The 9,185-nt window shown below is 38.6% G+C and overlaps 1 pseudogene; it reads right to left on the reverse strand.

Annotated features, from left to right (window-relative positions):
• Window positions 1–1,259: 1,259 nt before the first annotated feature.
• LOC103015126 (60S ribosomal protein L19-like) lies at window positions 1,260–1,807 on the reverse strand (annotated as a pseudogene).
• Window positions 1,808–9,185: the final 7,378 nt, after the last annotated feature.

A 9,185-nucleotide genomic window follows, 5' to 3' on the forward strand; every position in this document is an offset into this window, starting at 1 on the left:
GACAAAATATGACAGGTTTCTCCAAACTGCAGTAAGACTGTTCCATCTGGGAACCTTTTGGCTCTTTCTTCATTAGTAAGTAATAGATGCTGAATCAATATTTGTTAAGTAAAAATATATTTTACACATGCAATGGTATAAGATTTCCCATAGTCTGGTGAATTCTTAGTTTGAGCCTAAGCCATGTCTGGTTGAACTGAAATAGAAGTGAAAAGTATTTCCATATTTTTAGAAAATAGAAAAAAAAAATTATGTATAAAGCTACCACGCTAACTCATCTGTGTTGATGATGTGTTTCTTTCCTCTTTTTTTCTGTATATTGGTGAGGTCATTTTTAAGTGATTAGATAGCAGTATTTTTTTTAAAATTTTAATTTGTTTTATTGAAGCATGATTGATTTACATTGTGTTAGTTTCTGCAGACTAAATCTCAAATATTAATAGAGAAATATGAGTCATAGGGAAGTAGGAAGTTGAGGGAAGTCCAAATAGAGTAGCAGGGAATAAGGGTACCTAGATAATTTAAATCAGGGAATGTGTCCAGATCTAGTTGAACTTTATTCTTTGGTTGGAATGACTTCTGTAAGCGACTTACGAAGTACTATTGGTGATGTTTAAAGAATATTGGAGAGAAATGCCAAATTACAACTAAAGACTTATATCTTGGCAGAAAAAAATGCAGAAATTTGCACTAGATGAAAATACGTATAGTTACACCAACTGGTATCTGAAAATCAAGGGTGGCCATTTATTGGATTGGGAACAACTTAGCACAAGGCTTGGGTGACGTGTTACAAGGCATTACACTCCACATTATCTTCTTTTTTATTTATCTTTCTTAAGTCAACAATTTGGATGAATAGAGTTTTACACTGTAATCGAAGTCACAAACGTCACAAATCTGGAAGGAATAATTAGCATGCATCATGACATACTAAGAGCCAACAGAACTCAACAGGTTAAATCAAATTGGTTGAAGCTAATAGGATGAAATGTAACTAAAGATGAACGTAAAATCCTATATTTCAGTTCAGTAAATCAATAGCCCATAAACAGAGAGAGGGAGATCTCATTGAACAGTAGTTCATGTGAAAAAGACTCAGATTTTTAATTGGTTGAATGTTCAACATATCCAAAGAGCTGACAGAAAAATAAATGCAATTCATTTTTTCCACCTCAGGCAGATAAAGGCTTGTTTTATCGAACGATGGATCTATACAATTGCAGAGGCCACTATGTACAGACAAGAGATGGAGAGCTTTAGTTGTTGGTCTCATTCCTCGTGATCTCTTCCTGCTTGGCTTGGAGTTGCTCTCAGAGTGCTTCCTTGATCTTAGACCTCAGTCTGGTCAGCCAGCTGCATCTTGCTGGGCTTGTCTGTTTTCAGCTTGTGGAAGTGTTCCGTGCGAATCCACTTGTTTTTAAACATGTTCCCCTTCACCTTCAGGTGCTGGCTGTGATACATGTGGTGGTCAGTCTTCTTAGATTCATGGTATCTTCTGAGCAGCCAATGCAGAATTCTCATCCAGGTTACCTCCTCAGGCATTTGAACAATGATAGTACATTTTGCATGCCCATGTCCCCATCCCTGCCCTTGAGACAGGCCAAGGTGTTTCTCCAGCATTGAGCCCAGGAATGGACAGTTAAAGGTTTCCAGATGATCAGCCCATCTTAGATCAGCTTCCCAATCCATTGTTGGGAATTGACATTGGTGATTTCGTTGGTCTCATTTGGGTCTGACCAGACCTCTTTTTGCTGCAGTGAAGGATAGTGGAGGTGAGCCTCTTTTGAAGCCTCATGGCTGCAATTCAGTTTTCAATTAGCCATTTTAGTGATCAGATCACAGGAGGTAACTAGTCCTGTTGTAACTTGGCAGTGACTCTTGTTTGAAGGGTCCCTGCATCCAACACACACTTACCTAGCACTTCCCAAAGTAGCTGATCAGTGCTACATAGTAATAAAGGTAAACAAAGACTTGAAGAGCTTTTTGTTTAACATTTTATCATATTTGTATTTAATTCTGGTGCCACATTTTTGAGATATTGATGAACTGTAACATAACTGAATGAAGGGGAGTTTTATTTATTTCAATATTTGTGTTATACAGGGTTAACGCCTGACCAAGCAAGGACCCTCCTGGACCCCGTTTCTAGGCTACAACCAGCACTGTTGGGCTAGTCACTGCCTGGGTCATAGCAGTTGTTAAATATTTTGAATATAACCCTGAACCTATTGAAATGTTAGGGCTGCAAGATATAGAAACTAATGAGTGTCTGCTCTACTCACAAACTCTTTCAGTTTCTGGGAAGATTCAAATATGTCAGGGCAGGTTCAAGCCACATGAGCTGGCCATTCTGGCCATGGGTGATTGGACCAGGGATAGACACTGCACCCAAGCTGAGCCAATGAGTTTCTCTCTTCAGAAACTTGACCTGAAAGACACAGCAGTTGGGACTTGTTGGGGCTGAGTCACCATAATGACATCATTGCCCAAAGGGGAAGGTCCATGAATTCCTGGTTCTACCCTATCCAGGGTTTGGATGTTTAACTCTTCCAGTCGTAGCTTTCCAATAAATTCCCATTTTTGCTTACATTTGCTAGAGTAGCTGTTTCTTGTAACCAGAACTCTTAACTAATATCCTATATTAGCATGTGGAATGACTACTACTCGTTGTCTTGTTCACAGCCTCCAGCACCAAGCATGGTGCCCAGCATGGATTAGACACTCAAGAAATATTTGCTGCCTCAATAAACAGCTCTCTGTAGGAAGGAGAAGAGCACCTTGAATCTGTCTATCTATCTATCTATCTATCTATCTATTTATCTATCTATCATCTATCTATCTATCTATCTGATTTGAATAAATGTATAGGGTTGAAAATGGGGACATTTCATTCACATTGCTTGAGTATGTATGGTCTCTGGAGGAAAAACAAATTTATGTGCCTCTTGCTTTTATGGCATTTTTTTTTCTTTCTTTCTTTCCTTCTTTCTTTATTTTTGGCTGTGTTGGGTCTTCGTTTCTGTGCGAGGGCTTTCTCTAGTTGCGGCAAGTGGGGGCCACTCCTCATCGCGGTGCGCGGGCCTCTCACTATCGCGGCCTCTCTTGTTGCGGAGCACAGGCTCCAGACGCGCAGGCTCAGTAGCTGTGGCTCACGGGCCTAGTCGCTCTGCGGCATGTGGGATCTTCCCAGACCAGGGCTCGAACCCATGTCCCCTGCATTGGCAGGCAGATTCTCAGCCACTGCGCCACCAGGGAAGCCCCCGTGCTTCTTGCTTTTGCTCGTAATTTTTTCTTCATTAAAGTTTCCTCCCAACTAAAATAAATACATAAATAAATAAAAATAATTTGTGTTATAAAGTAGTAGTGCTTAGAAATGCTTATATGTTGATGAAATGGATGGATAAAAATCCTTTACAACAACCCTGCAAAGCAGATGTTATTCCTTCTTAGGGAGGTGAAAAGCAAGGTCTAAGAGAGGTCAAGTCACCCACCTACAGTCACACAGCTAATTAGTAGCAAAGTCTGAATTTTGAGCTCATCTCTGTTTGACTCCGAAAATCCAGGCTTTTTCTAATGTGCCAATCATCTCATTGTATTCAAATAAATACTTTCCTTTTGTGATTTATTTATGTAAGAATATGAAAAGACCTATAAGGATACAAACATTTAAAATACATTTAACTATACTTATGGACTCTTTTATATGGAAAAAAAATGAAAATATACTAAGCAAAATATAAAATTTGATAAATAGCAAATAATCCTGTGTACAATGTGAGATATTTGAAATTTGTTCTTTGTTTCTTCCGATATGCCTTTTTTTTTTTCTAACTTGTTCCCTACAGCCTGGAACTTTATTATATATATAATTCTAGTAAGAGTATGTGAAATTATAGCTTTCAAAATAAATATGGTTTTTATGAGTGAATAAAAAAACACTGTATATGAACTTCTAGGAAAAATATAAATCATTTACTTTAATAGGCTCAAGGAAATAACAACAAGCAGGCATTGTGATTGATATGATAATGGATATGCACATAAATATATTTCATAGAAAATAAAATACACAAGGAGTAAGAATACGTTAGTATTTTAGACTGCATAATTTCTCTGAAGACATTATCACAAACACCAAAACCTTGGGAGTTTGGGATTGACATGTACACACTGCTATATTTAAAACAGATAACCAACAAGGACCTACTGTATAGCACAGGGAACTCTGCTCAATATTCTATAATAACCTAAATGGGAAACGAATTCAAAAAAGAATAGATACATGTATATGTATAACTGAATCACTTTGCTGTACACCTGAAATTAACACAACATTGTTAATCAACTATACTCCAATGTAAAATTTTAAAAAATTAAAAAAAAAATAGTCACTGTAGTAGCCACTTCCATAGCTTCAATTGACAAATGTTGATTTGTGGTTCATTTAAATGCATGTTTCATTGAAAAAGCATGAATACTACTTTTGAATATTCCCCTTGCCCACCCAAAACAACCTGGCCATCATCCAACAGAAGGGAAATTGGGATCTCTCAGAAGAGATTTTATTATACAAATTATATTGTAATCATTTTTTCTTAAAATGAAAGCGGACTATTGCATGAACTTTTCTACATTGGTTTGGAAAACACACACACACAACATCACCACCACCACCACCAACAGCAGCAGCAACAAAAACTTCTAAGCAGTGACCTGTAGTCTGGACAATACTTGGTCAACATCTTAAAGTGCTAGAACTCCTGGACTGCTGGGGAGAAATGCTTGGTATTTAGCATGAAAGCCTTGGTTGTTTCTTAGAGGAATATGTGTTTGGTTTTGATTTCAGCTTAATATGATTCAGTGGCTGGAAACGCGACTCCTAAACTAACAGCCAACACGAGAAAGTCTTTCAGCTGGGAGAGGGTCATGCAGGGATTAGGCTCAGGTGTTGGGAGAAGGTTAGGAAGGGTGGGTTTCTGTGATCTGTGAAGTTCATTGGCAAGGGCTAAAATGCTGGCTGGCAATGATGAGAATATGATCTTAAACAAATTTTGTGGGGACAAAAAGTATTTTAAAACATTCTTTAGGCCTTTGGTTTTGAGGCAGGAGATAGATGGGCTCCAGGCTAGGCATTTACAACTAGCCTCCTGTTAACTTTTCCTGAGGAAGGAGGCAGATGGGCTCTAGGCTAGATATTTACAACCAGCCTCCCATTTGCACTTCGAGATAGGAAAAAAACAACAGGGACAGGGTAAATAGCCGGACTTTGAACACTTTAAGATAACAGTCACGGTGGGGACAGAGAAGGGCTAAATCCTGTTTGAGTAAAGATCAAGAGGTCACATATTTCCTGTCCTTGGGGCAAGGGAGACACTGCACATGTGCAGAAAGGCTCCTTGGGGGCCAAAAAGGAGGGGGCGCCACCCCATAATAGGTGATGCCAAGCCCCCGCATAGGCCTCTGGACTGGAATCCATCTTGGAAAAAAGTTGCGCACGCATGTTGGGGAGGTGCCTAGGGCAGGTCAGGTGTGGAAAAAGAAACCAGATAATTGGCCAAAGTTAAAAAAAAAAAAAAAAAACACCTGGAAGAACTGCCCTATATAAGTGGTTTAGCCGCCTCTTTACTGCCCTGCTCTTCATTAGGGAGGACGACCACAGCCCTTTCTCTCTGGGTGTGTATTTCTGCCTTGCTTCTGTCTTAACTAAACAGTTTCTCTGTGTGCTCTCCCACTTGTGCTGTGTCTCTAATAATAAACTTGTACCTGTTTTTACAACGTTTGCCTCCTTGAGAAATGCATTTTCCAATGGGGGTTAAGGGCCAGGGGAATTTTGCTTTTAGCTTCTAGACCCTGGTGTACTAGCGGCTAGGGTTCCTGGTTTTCATCCAGGCTGCCCAGGTTCAATTCCTGGGCAGGGAGCTAAGATCTCGCTTCAAGCCACCGCTCACGGCTCACTCTCCGAGATCAGTTTTTCCCATCCCCCTTTCCTCTAAGAAATCTAGACTAATGGATAACATTTTAAAATTTATTTTTTAAAATAGAAACCTATTTTTAAAATTAAAAAATTAATTTTAATTTCCCTATACTTTTATTATCTTCATTCTTACAACCTGGACATGAATAGGAGACTTTAAATGAATAACATGAACTGCCCTGTGCCATGTTAAGAATGCAGGCTTTACCAAAGGCAGCAGGGTTTGACTCCTGCTTTGCCTCTTTACTCAATCAAGAGGCACTTTTCTAGGCACTGGGAATGTAGCGGTCAACAAAAGAGACAACAATCCCTGCCATCACACACCATACCTACTAGCTTTAGGACATTAACTATACTGTGACTCAGCTTCCTCCTTTACAGGGATTATAAAGGTGTCTACTTCTGGGCATGTCTTAAGCATTAGCTGAGTTGATTTACATAAAATGTTTAGAACAGAGTTTAGCACATAGAAAGCATTTAATAAGTGTTAGCTATTACATTTAAGACCTTTGTTTTTATTGGTGTTAACTTGTTTTATAGTGAAGCATAACACACACACACAATGGATCCCCAGAAGCTCCTGTACCCAAGTCTTTTTTTCAGGTTCTCTTTTCAGGGGAACCCAGACTTTGACACAGCCCTTCACTGATGATGTGTGTTCCACGTATCTTCTCCCACTCTGTGGCCTTGCATTTCATTCTTTTTTTAAAGGCAATTGCAGTTGAAATTCCCACTTAAGAATGTGCCTATTTCTTTTTTTTTTTTTTTAATTTTTATTTATTTATTTATGGCTGTGTTGGGTCTTCGTTTCCGTGCGAGGGCTTTCTCTAGCTGCGGCAAGCGGGGGCCACTCTTCATCGCGGTGCGCGGGCCTCTCACTATCGCGGCCTCTCTTGTTGCGGAGCACAGGCTCCAGACGCGCAGGCTCAGTCATTGTGGCTCACGGGCCTAGTTGCTCTGCGGCATGTGGGATCTTCCCAGACCAGGGCTCGAACCCGTGTCCCCTGCATTGGCAGGCTGATTCTCAACCACTGCGCCACCAGGGAAGCCCGCATTTCATTCTTTAATAGGATGTTTTGATGAAAAGAAGTTCTTAATCTTAATCTAGATCAATTTCTCAATCTTAAGTGTTTTTTGTGTCCTGGTCATGAAATCCTTCACTACCCCAATATCATGAAGATGTTCTTCTATATTTTCTTCCAAAAATTTAATTTTTCAAACTGTCACATTTATAGCCAGTTATAGCCCATCTGGAATTGATTTTGTGTTTGGTGAGTGGTAAAGTTTCTTATTTTTTACATAGGGTATCTAGTTGACTGTGGTAAGCAGAACAATGGCCCCACAAAGATGCCGTTTTCCTGATCCCTGGAACCTCATAATATGCTACCTTCCATGGCAAAAGGGACTTTGCAGATGTGACTCTGAGATGAGGAGTTTATCCTGGATTATCTGACTGGACCCAACCTAACCAAATGGATTTGTAAAATAGAATCTTTCCGGGCTGTGGTCAAAGGGATATTTAATTAGGGAAGAATAATCAGAGAGAGGCAACACTGTTGGCTTTGGAGATGGAGGAAGGGGGTCCCAAGCCAACGTAGAGTGGGGAACATGGGTGGCTTTAGGAATCTGGAAATGGCAAGGAAACGAGTTCTCTCCTAGAGCCTCCAGAAAAGAACGTGCAGTCCTGCCAATATTCGATTTTATCCTAGTGAGGCCTGTGTTGGGCTGCTGACCTAAAAAACAGTAATATGATATATTTGTGTTGCTTTAAGCCACTAAGTTTGTGGTTATTTGTTATGTCAGCTACAGAAAATTAATACATTGACCCAGCACTATTTATTGAAAAGGCTATCATTTACCCACTTTTCTAGAGCTCCACTTTTGTCATAATTATGTGTTCATCTATTCATTGTCTGTTTCTGCATTTTCTCTTCTGTTCCAGTGGTCTTTTGGTCCATTTTTGTACCAGTATTGCACTCCTTTAACTTCTATAACTTTTTAATATTTTAAAATAATTTAATAGTTCTGTTAACTAATTCTCAGTAGAGCAAATTTTCCCATAATGTTCTTTAACAGCAATTTGGCTTTCCTTACCTCTCTACATTTCAATATAAATTACATAACCACTTGTTAATTTCAACAACAACAATAACAAAAACTCATTGGGATTTTGATCAGTATTGCACTTGCTCCATAGATCAATTCAGAAAACTGACCTCTTTATAATACTGGTATTTAAAACATCTATGGTATATTCTTTCATTTATCTGATCTTCCTTAATTTTTCTTAATAATGCTTGTAATTTTCTGTGTAGAGGCCTTGCATATCTTTTGTTAGATTTATTCTTGTGTTTAATTTTATTTTAAATAGCATATTTTAAATATTTTGGGGTTTTTTTTTTTGGATAATGTATACAATTGATTTTTGTATACTATATATACAATTTTTGTATATGGACTTTTCCTGTATCTTTGCTAGTACACTTATTAATTCTAAAAATTTAACTGTAGATTCTTTTGGAATTTTACTTATGCAACCATATGACCTGTGAATAATGACAATTTTAGTTCTTTTCCTGTCCTATAACTTCGATTTCATTTTTTTGTATTATTCCATGCTAGAACCTTTAATACAGTACTGAATAAAAGTGTGGAGAGCAGGTATTTGTCTTGTTCTTGATATTAAAGAAAAGCTTTCAATATTTCCCTAAGAAGTATAAGGTTTGTTATATGCTTTTTAGAACTACTCTGGATCAGATTTGGAAGTTCTCATCTATTACTATGTTGTTAGGAGTGGTTTTTTAAATTACACCTTTTATTTTGAGATAATTTGTAGATTAACATGCAGTTGTAAGACATAATACAGAGAGAGTCTGTACCATTTACCCAGGTCCTTCCAATGGTGCCATCTCGCAGAGATACAGTGTAATGTTACAATCAAGACCTTGACATTACAATCCAAAAATCTTATTCAGACTTCTCTGGTTTTGCTTATACTCATGTGTATTTAGTTCTATACAATTTTATCTCATGTGTAAGTTGACCATAGTCAAGATACAGAACGCTTCCATCACCATAAGGATTCCTCATGTTGCCCTTTTATAAGCACAGTTCTGGGACTTCCCTGGTGGTGCAGTGGTTGGGAGTCTGCCTGCCAGTGCAGGGGATGCAGGTTCGATCCCTGGTCTGGGAGGATCCCGCATGCCAC

Source organism: Balaenoptera acutorostrata, chromosome 4, assembly GCF_949987535.1.
Source record: "Balaenoptera acutorostrata chromosome 4, mBalAcu1.1, whole genome shotgun sequence".
NCBI classification, from domain to species: Eukaryota; Metazoa; Chordata; class Mammalia; order Artiodactyla; family Balaenopteridae; genus Balaenoptera; species Balaenoptera acutorostrata.